This window comes from Macrobrachium rosenbergii, chromosome 52, assembly GCF_040412425.1.
Source record: "Macrobrachium rosenbergii isolate ZJJX-2024 chromosome 52, ASM4041242v1, whole genome shotgun sequence".
Classification (NCBI taxonomy): Eukaryota; Metazoa; Arthropoda; class Malacostraca; order Decapoda; family Palaemonidae; genus Macrobrachium; species Macrobrachium rosenbergii.
The window spans coordinates 15,177,421-15,191,506 of record NC_089792.1 but is presented as its reverse complement, the minus strand read 5'-3'; the positions used below and the strand labels follow the sequence as shown (position 1 = coordinate 15,191,506).

Sequence of the window (14,086 nt, the reverse complement as noted above, 5' to 3'; positions counted from 1 at the left end):
TCTTTGCTCGTTGTATTGAAGCAAAGTCAAGTTCGTATATATATCTATAGTAACTGTGTGTAAGAAATATACTCTACTGGAAATAACCCACACATTTTGCTGACGTCCAGCCCGGGCCATCCTCTTTCACCAATAACCTTTGAAACGTACCTTGTCCCAAACTTCGGGAAGGTACATATTGTCCATATCCGTCTCGCCTCTCTTATTTAGCCTAACGTCTGTTTCGACGGTATGGGTACGTTAATAATAATAATAATAATAATAATAATAATAATAATAATAATAATAATAATAATAATGACTTCAAGTTTCACACATTTCTTATCGTGAAATGAGATCTATGTAGTATGTAAAAAAAAATAGTCGAAAATATCTAAGGATTCTGATAATTTGTCAAAAAAAAAAGGAAAAAAAATAGAAAAATCAGAACCTGCTTTCCACAGAGGTCAAAAGCAACAACTGAGTAGAAGAAAACAACTGCAACCCTGGTCCTACCTGGCAGCCACATGACTCCCCCACCCCAATTTCAACCCACCTCTCTTAAGCTACTATTTACTTCCATGACTGTTATAATGACATCTCCCCCTGCCCCCGGGCCCACCTCTCAACTCAGCTCCCCCCCCCATCTAAAACAAAGCCTTAATCTAGTGTTCATTTCTCCATTGTCCTGCAAGTCCCCCTTGTTCCTCTGGATATTCAGATGACGCCCTTGGATGGAACAAACAGTAATAGCAGTAGCATTGCTAGCAGTAGTATTATTAGTGCTAGTAACAAGGCTTCAGCCCCATTACCCGAGGGACGCACCGAGGCACCAACGGTGTCTTATTACGCGGGCGACGGAGGGTCCCGGACGGACGCGTGGCAAAATATGTACACAATGAATCACAATATGAACCCGTCAAACGTTATAGGGGTCTTTAAGGGGGATATCTTTGCCGCAAGAGCAGATTGGACGTAGGGACGATCAGCAAGGTGAGGAGAGGAGGGAGGATAGGAGTAGGAGAAGGAGGAGAAGGAGAGTAGTAAGTAGTCCTCTAAGCTTACACACACTTTGGTGACTGAATCTTCTTTTTCTTCTTCATCCCATTTCTCTTCCATGGTTTCTCCAACCACCTCCCTCCCACTACCATCCTCTCACCTCCCCTCCCCTCCCCACCATCCTTCCCACTTTAAAACCGTAACCAATGCTCGTGATAAGGCGTGAAAAGACGTTTATTTACCTTTCTGCCCTCGACTTTACACACTTAATTTACATCGTATCATCGTCATCTCACCGGTGGCTTTTGTACGGGGCCACTGAGGGAAAATGCCAAGTGTGTGTGTGTGTGTGTGTGTGCATTGCACCTGAAAAGTGCCCTTCAAAAGAGGCCACGACAACGACACCCACTTTTTGGATATGGCCGATGACTCCACTCTTTATTAAATTAGGTACTTAATGACCGATGCGTAAGGACTGTGCGGTCGTTTAATCCAGTCGCCTCTCCTCGAAACTGTGACTCGATTGCGGTTCTTCTTTTGCTATTTTGAATAATCTTGTTATTCAAAGTTATATTTGTTGTGGGAGGTTTAGGTTTTTAAATTTGTCGTCATTTCACGCGTCGAGTGACCATGAAGTTTTTCGCAAGAGGATGTTCTATCGCTCTGGCTGGTCCTTCAGACAGAGACTTTAAAATGACAGTTGATGAACATTCAAATTCCACGGGGTGGGTGGGAGAACAACACAAATAAGCTGCCACCAAACAAAATCTGTTCCTCGTCCCCTTCGGGGGATGGGGAAAGGGGGGAGTGTGATGTTTCTCAGATGCCATCCGCCTCCAGATACCTACTCCACTCTCCTCCAGTGTGCGCCATTGCTGCCCGGTGACGTCACCGACCGCTGAAGTGAAGCGTGATTTTATTGGTTCATTATTCCCAGTGATGTGTTCTAATTGGCTGACGGCGGCAGGAGAGGCGACACTCGACGCTTGTAAAGGTCGGGTTGCCAGGAGTCACCGAGCGCTCGTTCGCTCGGGATTCCTTAAGGATCTTGAAGTGTTACTAGATATTTTAACATTAACTGACCTGTTAAAAGTTACTGCATGAATAATGTTTGGCTTCTCCAAGGCAAATTAAGAAGGAGAGACCTCACCAGCGAAAGATACAAGGTTGTCGGGTCGGCAACGCTAACAGGGCAGAGTGCGAGAGAGAGAGAGAGAGAGAGAGAGAGGAGTCGCGACCGTCGATATATGGTGTGAGAGGCTGTAAATAGTGGTGGCCGAAAGACCCATTTAGTTGTGTGGACGGGTCTTCGAGGTTCAGGATCAAATCCCCGAGGGACCCAAAGGGCGCACAGTCAGTCTCAGTGTTGGTGGCGGTGTGAGCTTATAGGGTTGCTGGTCGCCTCCGTCACGTGGCTTAAGCGCTCCCCTATCATTCTTTTTTTTTTCTTTAATACCAAATACCCGAAAACTTCGCGCGCCAAAGAGATCATATATTTTTTTTTTGTCTTGGAGATATCTTGCCCTCAAGTACACAGATTAATTAAATACTTATTCTGTAGGATTATCCTTTGTATGTGAGCCATATTGTGTGTTAGGGATCTGTATTTTAGTTCCATGGAAGAAGGGTATGGGAGAGAATTTCGCACATGAACTTGCCTGGCCCTCTTGTAGTATTTACTAGTGATCAAGACCACGGACTTGCCGTTACCGTCCCGAAAGGTGAATTTACTGCCGTTTCCTCAAAGACTTGGACTTGAAGACAGGAGCTAAAACAATCCATCGAAGCCGTCCACACCCTGACCGTCATCATTAAGGTTCGTCATTTCAACATTTTATTTATTTAATAACTAAATTTTTTTATACCTTTATATTTGCATGTGTTTTGTCTCACCTGTGATTCTTCACTAATTATATGTCCGGTAACTTCCGTTGCCCTGGTGTTTGTTAATATCTAATTGACGTCCGGATTTCATTAGAAACCCGACCACAGTACTAAAAAGTCTCTCAAATTACCTGTGATGAATCAGATTACTTTTTCCGGCACAGGTATGCCAGCCAGCCGCTAGAGGTTAAATAGCGCTAATTGCAATTGGGTTGAAAGCGCAATGACAAAAACAGAATAAAGTTGCACGTTATTTGCAAAGCTGTTTCTCATCAAATCGGTATTTTCTACTCATGGAGCATTAGAATACCTCAGGCAGCAACCGAGTAAAATGACGGAATTCTAATTTTGCAATCCGCGCTTTCACTGAATACCGTAGTATTTACATGTACGGTAATTTGTTTTATTCCTTTATTTTATTCTGTTTTCTCTTGGATTTCATTTGCTGTGCATGATATACAAAACGTCACGCAATACGCGTTCTAGACCTGATGGTTTAGCTGAAGAAGCCCTTTCAGTATTTGTGGATTGTGATCCGTTTACGTTAACGAAAATGAATACCTGTAAGATTTCTTCCGTTTTTATAAGTAAGATGTATGAATACTTTAGCAAGCAGCCATGAAGCATAAAATGTTTAGGTACTATGAATAAGTGTTTTACTTTATATTTTTAGCGGGATTTTGTGAACTTATTAAAAAAACATTTCTGTACTCAACACATTTTTATACATGGATACAGAAAGACGTTTTTAATTATTATCTTTCTGCCGGATATTTTACAACTGTCATTACACCTACAACCATTAATTATTATTATTCTGTGGCATGCCTTCACATCTGCAATATATTTTCCGCTATACATTTTGCAGTGTACTTTATGGCAATGTAAATATGAATGTTGCATATGTATATATTTAATAATTCCATATGTATACACAGAATTTTCCCGTTATTTCTGGGCGCCAATAACTGTGGTTATCCAAGATTTTGTTTGCCTGTTTCTAATCTATATTAACTTTTAATAGCAGCTCCGTTGCCCGATACAAAATGCATGAAACAACGAAGGCTAAATATTTATGAATAATTTTATAAAATAGATTTTAAATCTAAACGAAGGATCTCGTTAAAGAAAAATAATTTAATACTATTGCTGCAAAGCTTCGGCCTAACAACACGGGTAATTAATATTTTCGCTAATTTGAAGAGCAACAGTTAAATCAATTCCGTACTTCTTTGGAAAGAAACTTCGCCACATGACATCGGCCCGATTGATGAGGATACACCGGAATCATAATTGAGTAGCGACGTCAAATATTCCGACGCTACCGAACGGTAAAATGGGCGCTAATGAACTGACGTCCTGCGGGACCAAGTTGAGGTCGCTTCTCACTTCTTGGTCTCATTTGCTGAATTAACTGCCAATCGTATGGAATCATATATATGTATATATATGTATATATATATATATATATATATAATATATTTATATATAAATATATATATATATATATACATATATATATATATTTATATATATATATATATATATATATATATATATATATATATGTATACACATGGACAACAAAAAATTTTCTGTATTTAAGGAAGCAATGTATTTGGTGTGGACAGCATGTGAAACCGAGGAAATTCTATTGTTTCGAAGATTTTGTGATATTATGCATTTTCTTTCCGCTTATATTTATTCAAAAGTTCTTTGTAACACAATATATATTCGCTGATTTTAATTTTTCACACGCACGCGGTGCAAATTTCTAAATAAATCTGCATTACTACTTAAATACACAATATACATATATAGATACAATATATATATGATATTTATAGGTATGTATGTATGTATATATATATACATATTATATATATATATATATATAAAATTACGAAATAGTAAAGCCATTACAACAGTATTTTTGCATTTGCAACAAGTAATCGCCCTTTGATGCATTTAACGAGCAGCACGAGGCGAACTTGCATTGAAAACAAATTCGCATCACAGACTTCACCACATTCAACATTGCTAATGTTTATCGCGCACTATCTTGCTTTGATTTCGGAAGAAAGGAATTCGCGTGTTCCTCTGCCTGACGTCAGACTGCAAGCAACTTAATCATTTGCAAAGCAAATGCTTTGATGTTGGATATTGCATGCATCAGGTTGCTGTAAAAGAAATCATCTAAATTTTTATCATGTGTTGAATTAGCTGCTTGGGTTCAGTTTTGTTTATCATTACATTTTTATTTCAATTTTCATTTAATTATTATATTATTATAATCTTAAGCGTAGTTATTATTGTTTTTGTTATTAAAAGAGTAGTGAAGTAGATGTAATATGAGATATTCTGTAGTATTGTTCGGGTTACGAATTTTATTTATATTCTTTGCAAAATTATTTATATATTGTTATCATTCTGATCGCAGTTATTTTGTTGTCTTTGCGATAGATATCTTTCGTCAAGAACTTGTGAAATAATGATAATAAGAAAGCAGTTGATTATTGTTTATATATATTTTATTTTCTCAGTAGGAATGGAGCAGGTCTTTGCTTGGGAAAATAGCGAACAAATATAATATACAGTAAAGCTCTAGGATTTTATTAATGTCAGTTGCTGAGGTCATAATTGTTCTTCGTAACAATAGCTTTAATTTAGTGTAGTAATAGAACTACTAATGGTAGCTGATGTTCTTGTTGTATTTGTATAATCAGAAAATGCGGTATAGCTGTTTATAGGAAGTCAATTCTTTCAAGATTTTTTCTGATACTCAAGAGTTGGAGTGCGATTTTGTTGATTATTCCTCTGTTCCTGATTGGTTTTCTTTATATTCATATTCTTAAAAACGTTTCTAAATATATTTAATTGCTTTTTTATTCAATGTTATTTAAATCCTCAGTGTCTAAGCTAGAATTACAAAGAGTTTGTGATATGTGTCGACCTAAGTTCCTGTAAAATTGCGATTGAAGAGAGAAGGAAAATGTTTTAAATAATTTTACTTAGAGATGAATAAATACTCTCATCATGAACTTCATTCTCAGTGACTGTTTAATTTGGTTACTTGATGAAGTCCAGTGTCATTTCACTTTCAGGTTCATAAAAAAAAAATCCTACTGACAAGAAAAAATAAAAACAAAAAAGGTCGCTTTCTAGCAAGAAAAAAAAAACTACTGTAACTGTCTCTAAAAGAAAATGACTGCAATAAGGATAAAGGTGTTAATGAATGGGCAATGAATGAAATTGACAACGCAAACGGCGGAAAACTTCTGAGGTTAATTTTACTTGTAAATTTTCCATGAATGATGAAGGAAGTTGCCGCATATCTAAGTTAGTGATGTAATTAATTTTTTCCTTTTTTTTCTTTGCAATTTTTTCGTATAAAATTACAATTTTGTCTAGATTTACAAATCTCTATTATCTAATTCTTTTGCTGCACAAGGACACACATACAGGTATACACATATACATATTCACACAGATGTACACATGTGTACTGTATATTTTTTTTAACCAAATGCCCATTTCCATTTGAGAGGGGTATTGAACCTGAAGAGTAGTCTCCCAATTCATAGTAAGTCTATAGGGATGAGGCTACTAGACCCATCCCATTTTCTTGACCCATTTGAATCGACAGATGAGTGTCAGGCTGTGTTAGAACCACGGACCTTACGATTGCTTGTCCATTGTTCTGACAGTGATCTAGGGGTTCAGTCGGGGTTCGATCCCAATGTGAGTCAGAAATTTATATATATATGTATATATGTATATATATATATATATATATATATATATATATATATATATATATATATATATATATATATATCCTATCACTATTATATAGGATAACGATTATATAGGATAGATATATATATACCATAAACACGGTTCACTTCTGATAATGTATTATATAGGATAGAGATATATATTGGGTTATGTATGTATATATATATATGTATATATTATATATATATATATATATATATATATATATATATATATATATATATATATATATATATATACACATACATGCAAGCAAACATACCTCCCCTTATCACATGACGTGGCTTTGCGACTCCGTGATGAGCAGTAAGCATGGAAAGAGATCTAATAATATATGAGTAAAGTCCTTAGCGCCCCTCCTGGTAGATTTGAATGAGAAGTGTTCAACAAGAAAAAATTTAATTACTAATGATATTTTTTCTTTTTGTTACCGAGTAGAAAGAAAGTGAATCTTGCTTATTTACCGATATTTGAATGGTAAAATTTCAGGTTATGTATACATTTCTACTAGGAATTATCGATATCATGTTACTACTATTTTTATTTTTTTTATTACAATGTTGTAATGATATTGTGGATACAGCTATACACATTAATTGAATTAACAGACTTTTTTCCTGGTTCAGTTGGAATTCTCCTCTCTGCAAATGTAAGAAATTAATTATTCTTAGACTTGCAAGTTTGCATAATGAACGCTCTATCATTCAAAGATATAATCTGTTGACTGATATCTTGCGTTAAAAATTTTCGTGTGGATATAATGTGTATATATATATATATATATATATATATATATATATATATATATATATATATATACAGATATATAGAGAGAGAGAGAGAGAGAGAGAGAGAGAGAGAGAGAGAGAGAGAGAGAGAGAGAGAGAGAGAGAGAGAGAATTTTGAAGTTTGCCTAAACTGTTTTTTCTCTTGTGTTTGAACATTACAGCAGCTAATAAAAGTTGCTTTATGCTACCGGGAACTGACACAGCGGAAACAAATCGCGCTGCAGTTGTAAGAGTTGAATGTTTTATTATTTTCTGAATTTACTGACTGTTCCAGATTTTTAATGATATTTTAACAAGTTAACTGTTTGCTTTATTGTTACAAGTTATTGTTTTCTTTTTGTTCTTTAGCTATGGTGACGGGAAATCAGGATGGATTGGCCATTCCTTTTGTTAACAGATCTCTCTCTCCTCTCTCTCTCTCTCTCTATTCCTGCTGCAACCTCCTACAGTCAACTAATTATCAGTTTAGTATATATATGTATGTATATATATATATATATATATATATATATATATATATATATATATATATATATATATATATATACTGTATATACATACACATAATATGTGTGTATATATTATACAAATGTATATATATATATATAGTATATATTATATAAATATATGTATATATATATATATATACTGTAGTATATATGTATATATATATACATATATATATTTGTTATCCATTTCACCTGCAATAGTACTTGACTCTTTGTTATGCACTGCAGTTCTGTTCATCAGTCATAAATTATTATTATTTTTAACTTCAGTAACACTAATACCATTGTTATCATTAATACTGTTATAAAGATGCAATTACTTAGGCTAAATACTCCTTCTTAAGAACATTTTGGATTTTAAATCAATTTTGCATGCAATTTCGGTATTAGCTATTTCTTAACATTAAATGAAATTCAAGAAAGAAATTAAATGAGCACATTTTATAGTTCATAAAACTGAAAGGTTCTTAGGCATTTGAATGTATTTCAATTATATGTGCACTGCGATTTGATCTTTCTTCTGTATTGACGTTAGTCACGCTTTATCTAAAATAAAAAATGAATTAAAAAAGAAATTTTAATATAAAAAAATGTAACCAATGGGGTCCATGTCGCAATATTACCAAGTCTTACGTCGCTACTTTTGATCAGTTTTATATAAAAAAAAAACTGCAATTGTTCAGCCTTGTAGTTGTGTGATATAGGGTGCTACAACCATCTGGTTGTTTTAAATCTCTTTTTCTGCATATATTATCCACCTTTTCAATTGTTTGAGTTTTGATTTTAATTTCATTAAATTGTAAATTGATGAGCTCCAGTCTTTATCAGAATTTACGGTAGGTGTAATTGTTGCTAATCGAGGAATATACAGATAAGCTTTTCAGGTTTTGTCTTTAGGGTCAATTAATTATGCGGTTTTTTTTTTTTTTTTTGAAGATGTTAAATCTTTCCAAACCGTTTTAGATTGGGATTGGAGGATGAAGCGTATGTTTTTATACTGAGTAATATTAACCATAAATTTGTAAGACTGCTTCGGATGTTATTGTTGCTTAGGTCCGTATTATTATTATTATTATTATTATTATTATTATTATTATTATTATTATTATTATTATTATTCACTTCAAGAACAACATGAGTAAGCTTATACATTTCATTCTTCCTTTAGTATTCATTATATCATTCTATTTCGCAATACGAAATAAACAACACCTCTTTCTTTCTTTTTCATCTTCTTCTTCTGCTCTCAAATGTCTTCACTGATATCCGCGACCTATCCACGTCGACGCTAAGCATACGTAATTGAATCAACCGCGAGCGGCGAAAGCTAAATACGACCAGCCCCGTCTGAGTTAACTTTGAATGAAGGCGTTTGTGAAGGAAAGCTCAAATGAATGAATTATGTCATTCTAAATACAAATTATGAATGGCCTACTCATAATAGAAGGGAATTTAGATCTTTTTTAAATGCTGTATTCTTTAGAACAGAAGGAAATTTAAACTTTTTTTTAAATACCATGTTCTTTAGAATAGAACGGCATTTAGAATTTTTTTTTAATACTGTGTTCTTTAGAATAGAAGGGCACTTACATTTTTTTTAAAATACTCTGTTCTTTGAAAAAGAAAGGAACTCTGATTTATTTTGATACGTGTTCTTTAGAAAATAAGGACATTTAGAATTTATTTTAAATACTGTGTTTTTTAAAAATAACAGAGAATTTTGAATTTTTTAAAAACTGTGTTCTTTAGGACAGAAGGGCGTTTAGACATTTTTTAAATACCGTGTTCTTTAGAATAGAACGGCATTCAGAATTTTTTTTAATACTGTGCTCTTTAGAATAGAAGGGCATTTAGACTTTTTTTTAAATAATGTGTTCTTTAGAATAGAAAGGTGTTAAGACTTTCAAATACTGTGTTCTTTAAAACAGAAGGGAATCTAGACTTTTTGTTAATACTTTTCTTTGAAGTAAAAGATATTGAAGATTTTTTTTTTTTGTGAGTGCAAGTAAGAGATATCGAAGGCATTTGAGGGGTTAGTGGTGAAATGTAAGAGAGAAGAAGTGGGACCACATTAAAAATAAAACAAAAACAGGAAAGAGTGAGTGCGATCCAGTTTTGAAAATGGACGGAAACGGGGAAGGGGAGTTGGGTGGCCTTGAGGGATTTTTGACGCTGGTGACCTCATCCATCACGAAATGGTATATGTAGTTGTTACCTTTCCTGTGATATTATATATATCCATATATATATATATGGTATATATATATAGTTATTATATACCTTCCTGTGATATATATATATATATATATATATATATATATATATATATATATATATATATATATATATATATATATATATATATATATATATATAGTTATAATATTTAATGATGTATATATATATATATATATATATATATATATATATATATATATATATATATAATATATATATATATATATATATATATATATATATATATATATATATATATATATATATATATATATATATATATATATAATATAATTATATATATAGATGGAGCTTCTTTCTTCTCTCTACCGTCTGATACGCGACGATATTGGGAAACTCATACAGAGTTTGAATTTCCCTTCCCTACCGTAGATTAATTATTTTCCCAGCTCTCTTCCGTGTTCGAGAAAGCTTACAATCTTTCTCACCATCTGGGATGCTTGTTTGTCATCGCTTTTGGAGAAAAGTGCTCTCATGAGATTCTTCTTATTTTGTCCTGATTTGCGTTACCGTTTATATTTTCCGGACGATGTAAAGTAACATCAAAGCTTTAATATCTCAGAGCAATGCTCAATTATTTGAATATTCGTAAACTTTGGAAGGTTAAATTAGTGTTCAACCAGTGGCACAGGCATACATATTCATAATGTTCAAGATCTTTTAAGACTTTATTTTTAGATTATTTGGCATCATTTGTTAACGAGAGAGAGAGAGAGAGAGAGAGAGAGAGAGAGAGAGAGAGAGAGAGAGAGAGAGAGAGAGAGAGAGTTTATAATATTATGGATTCAAGTTCCCCAAGTTCTAGGCTACCGTAAGTAAAATATGAACTTAACTGGAAATCAAACAATCTCTTAATATTCTAATCCAGGACAAATCATACACCGCAAGCTGTTCTGCAACAATTAGTTTCCTTCTCCGTCAATCTACGTCCTGTCGGTTCCAAAGAATCACAGTCATTTGCATTATTTCACAGTTTTAATTCAGATTAACGTTTCCGAGTGAATGATTAACGAAATATAGTGAGTAAATCACAAGGTGAAGTAAGTTATTTTGAAAAAGTGTGGCTGTCGAATGCATCCAGTGATTACAAGATTTATATATATATGTATATATAAATTTATATAGGATATATATATGTATATATATATATATATATATATATATATATATATATATATATATATATATATATATATATATAATATATATTATATATACATGTATACACACATATATATATATATAATATATTATCATGCATTAAAATTACAAGAACACGTTTTACAATATACAAACACTTTAGTTTAAAATATTTTCATATCTTTGTGTATATGACCATCAGCCATCCAATGAGTTACCTTCTGACATTCACCTGGAGTTCTGGTAACAGATATTCCAGCTACAAACTTTAATTTTTTCAAGACCAGTGGACAATGGATGGTCTATCTAACTCCCTTTTATAGACCACCCCCGGAGAAAACAAGAAAACAAGGCAGAAAGTTTATGTCAGGAAAACAGAAGCGACAGGCGAGTTCCGGATCTCTTACTTCTGTTTTCCTGACTCTTACAATCTTTCCTCCTGTGTTTGCTTGTGTTCTTCGGACCTGGGCAATAAAAAGGCCTTAGGCAGACCATCCTTTGCTTTTATTGTAAGGTCACTGATTCACCTTTTTTTTTTTACTCTTCTTGATCTTTAATTGTAATGCATGCTATTGGAATGATTTTGATGATCTTTTGAATATATCAAGACATATTTTGCATCTTTGCAGTTAGATATCTGTTAACAGTACTCCAGATATTTATCATAAGGTAACTCATAGGATGGCAGATGGACATAAAGACCAAATTATGAATTAGATTTCCAACCAAAATGTTTTTTTGTAATGTTAAGATATATATTATTAACATTTTTAATAATATACATAATATATATATGTATGTATATATATATATATATATATATATATATATATATATAAATGATATATATATATATATATATATAATGCATATATATATATAAATATATATATATATATATATATATATTTACTCTATTTATATATATATATATTATTATACATATTATGTATATATATATATATATATGTAATATATATATATATATATATATATATATATATATATATATATATATATATATATATATATATATATAATATATATATATATATATATATACATATATATATATATATACATATATATATATAAATATATATATATATATTTTTAGCGACACTGAAAAGTCGTCGTTCCCCAACTATTCGGTGGTTCGAGTCCACCTGGTGGCGGCTCACTTATCTCTTTTAAATTCGCTCACGGTGTTTATTCTGAGGCTGAGTGAATTTTATATTTCACGACATTTGTACCTTAAAGTTTGTGCATACAAGAAAGTAACGGTTATGTGACGAAATTCATATATTATATATATACACACACACACACACACACACACATATATATATATATATATATATATATATATATATATATATATATATATATATATATATATATATATATATATATATATTATATATATATTATATACATATATATATATATATATATATATATATATGTATATATATATATATATATACTGTATGTATGAGTGTGTGTGTGTGTGTGTGTGTGTGAGAGAGAGAGAGAGAGAGAGAGAGAGAGTATATAATATACTGGCGGTAGAAGTATGTTTATATTCCATATTCAAAGGTTCCACTTTCCACACGCACACCTCCAGTCACAAACCGTGCACTGTTCTGTATAACAAGATAAAGAGGGGGCGTCGATTGAGACCCGACTTGCCTGCAAACACGCTCGTAGCAATCTCAATGACAAACAAGGACCGCAGCGCAAAGTTTACCCACTAAAAGTTTCCGCAGTACATTCGCGTCGCGTCTGAGAGCACTCGTTTTCTCTTTCCGGTATACACTGTGTCTGCCCCTGTGCATTGCAAATTCGTTATTATTATTATTATTATTATTATTATTTATTATTATTATTATTCAGAAGATGAACACTATTCAGTTTTGCCGTTTCAAAACCGTGGCTGAGACAGGGTTGCCTTTCGACAGTGGCAAGATTCGCTTTGGTGTGCCGGGTTACCTGGTATTCAGAATGGTGTTTACTGGCTGTAATAGTAATTAATTATTCCAGTAGGAGGGTAGTGCCGTCAGTGCACCTCATGCGGTGCACCGTTGGCATTACTTAAGGTTCTTTGCAGCGCCCCTTCGGCCCCTAACTGCAACCCCTTTCATTCCTTTTACTGTACCTCCATTCATATTCCTTCTTCCATCTCCTAACAACTGGTTTTCCGAGGTTTTCCTCCTGTTACCCCTTTCAAACCTGTTTACTCTCCATTTCCAATTCGGCGCTGAATGGCCTTATAGGTCCCAGCGTTGAGCTTTAACCTAATTCTATATTCTATTCTAACCTAGTAATTATTTGTTGATCAAACGGTGATATTGTAATTCTGTTTGGTTTAAATGGTTTCCTTCATAAGTCGGGTAGTATACTTTTGCATTAGTGGTAACAGTTTGTGAATGAAAGTTGATAAGGTTCTGTGTAAGACATTGTGCTCATTCAAATTAGATGACGCTAACCAGTAAGCTCAGTAACGACCCCGCAGTCTTTCAGACGTGTATATGTGTACCAAACACTAGTATTGCCTTACTTATTTTATGTTTATTCTATTTCATTTTATTTGCTTTCGTTCCCAGCACCCGATTCTCCATAACTGTTCTACGTTCTTTCCAGCTCTTTTGTCTGTGACTGGAGGAATATCTGCAGGAATTTGAGCGGTCGTTGTAACGATTGCCAACGTATTCATCTAGGGTTTATTCC

At 33.0% G+C, this 14,086-nt stretch overlaps 2 protein-coding genes across 3 annotated transcripts in view; one reads left to right on the top strand and one right to left on the bottom strand.

Moving 5' to 3' along the window:
• LOC136833710 (sodium/hydrogen exchanger 9B2-like) overlaps positions 1-14,086 on the bottom strand; it is a 317,786-nt gene that overhangs the window by 277,589 nt on the left and 26,111 nt on the right. The gene's annotated exons all lie outside the window — the stretch shown is intronic.
• The window catches only part of LOC136833712 (paired box protein Pax-6-like), a 199,394-nt gene continuing 187,458 nt past the window's right edge, over positions 2,151-14,086 (top strand). The window contains exon 1 of one of the 2 annotated variants that reach the window (XM_067095917.1): positions 2,151-2,794. The gene's annotated coding sequence lies outside the window, so the exon portion shown is untranslated. The remainder of the gene's footprint in view (positions 2,795-14,086) is intronic. The other variant, XM_067095918.1, reaches the window with a different exon arrangement.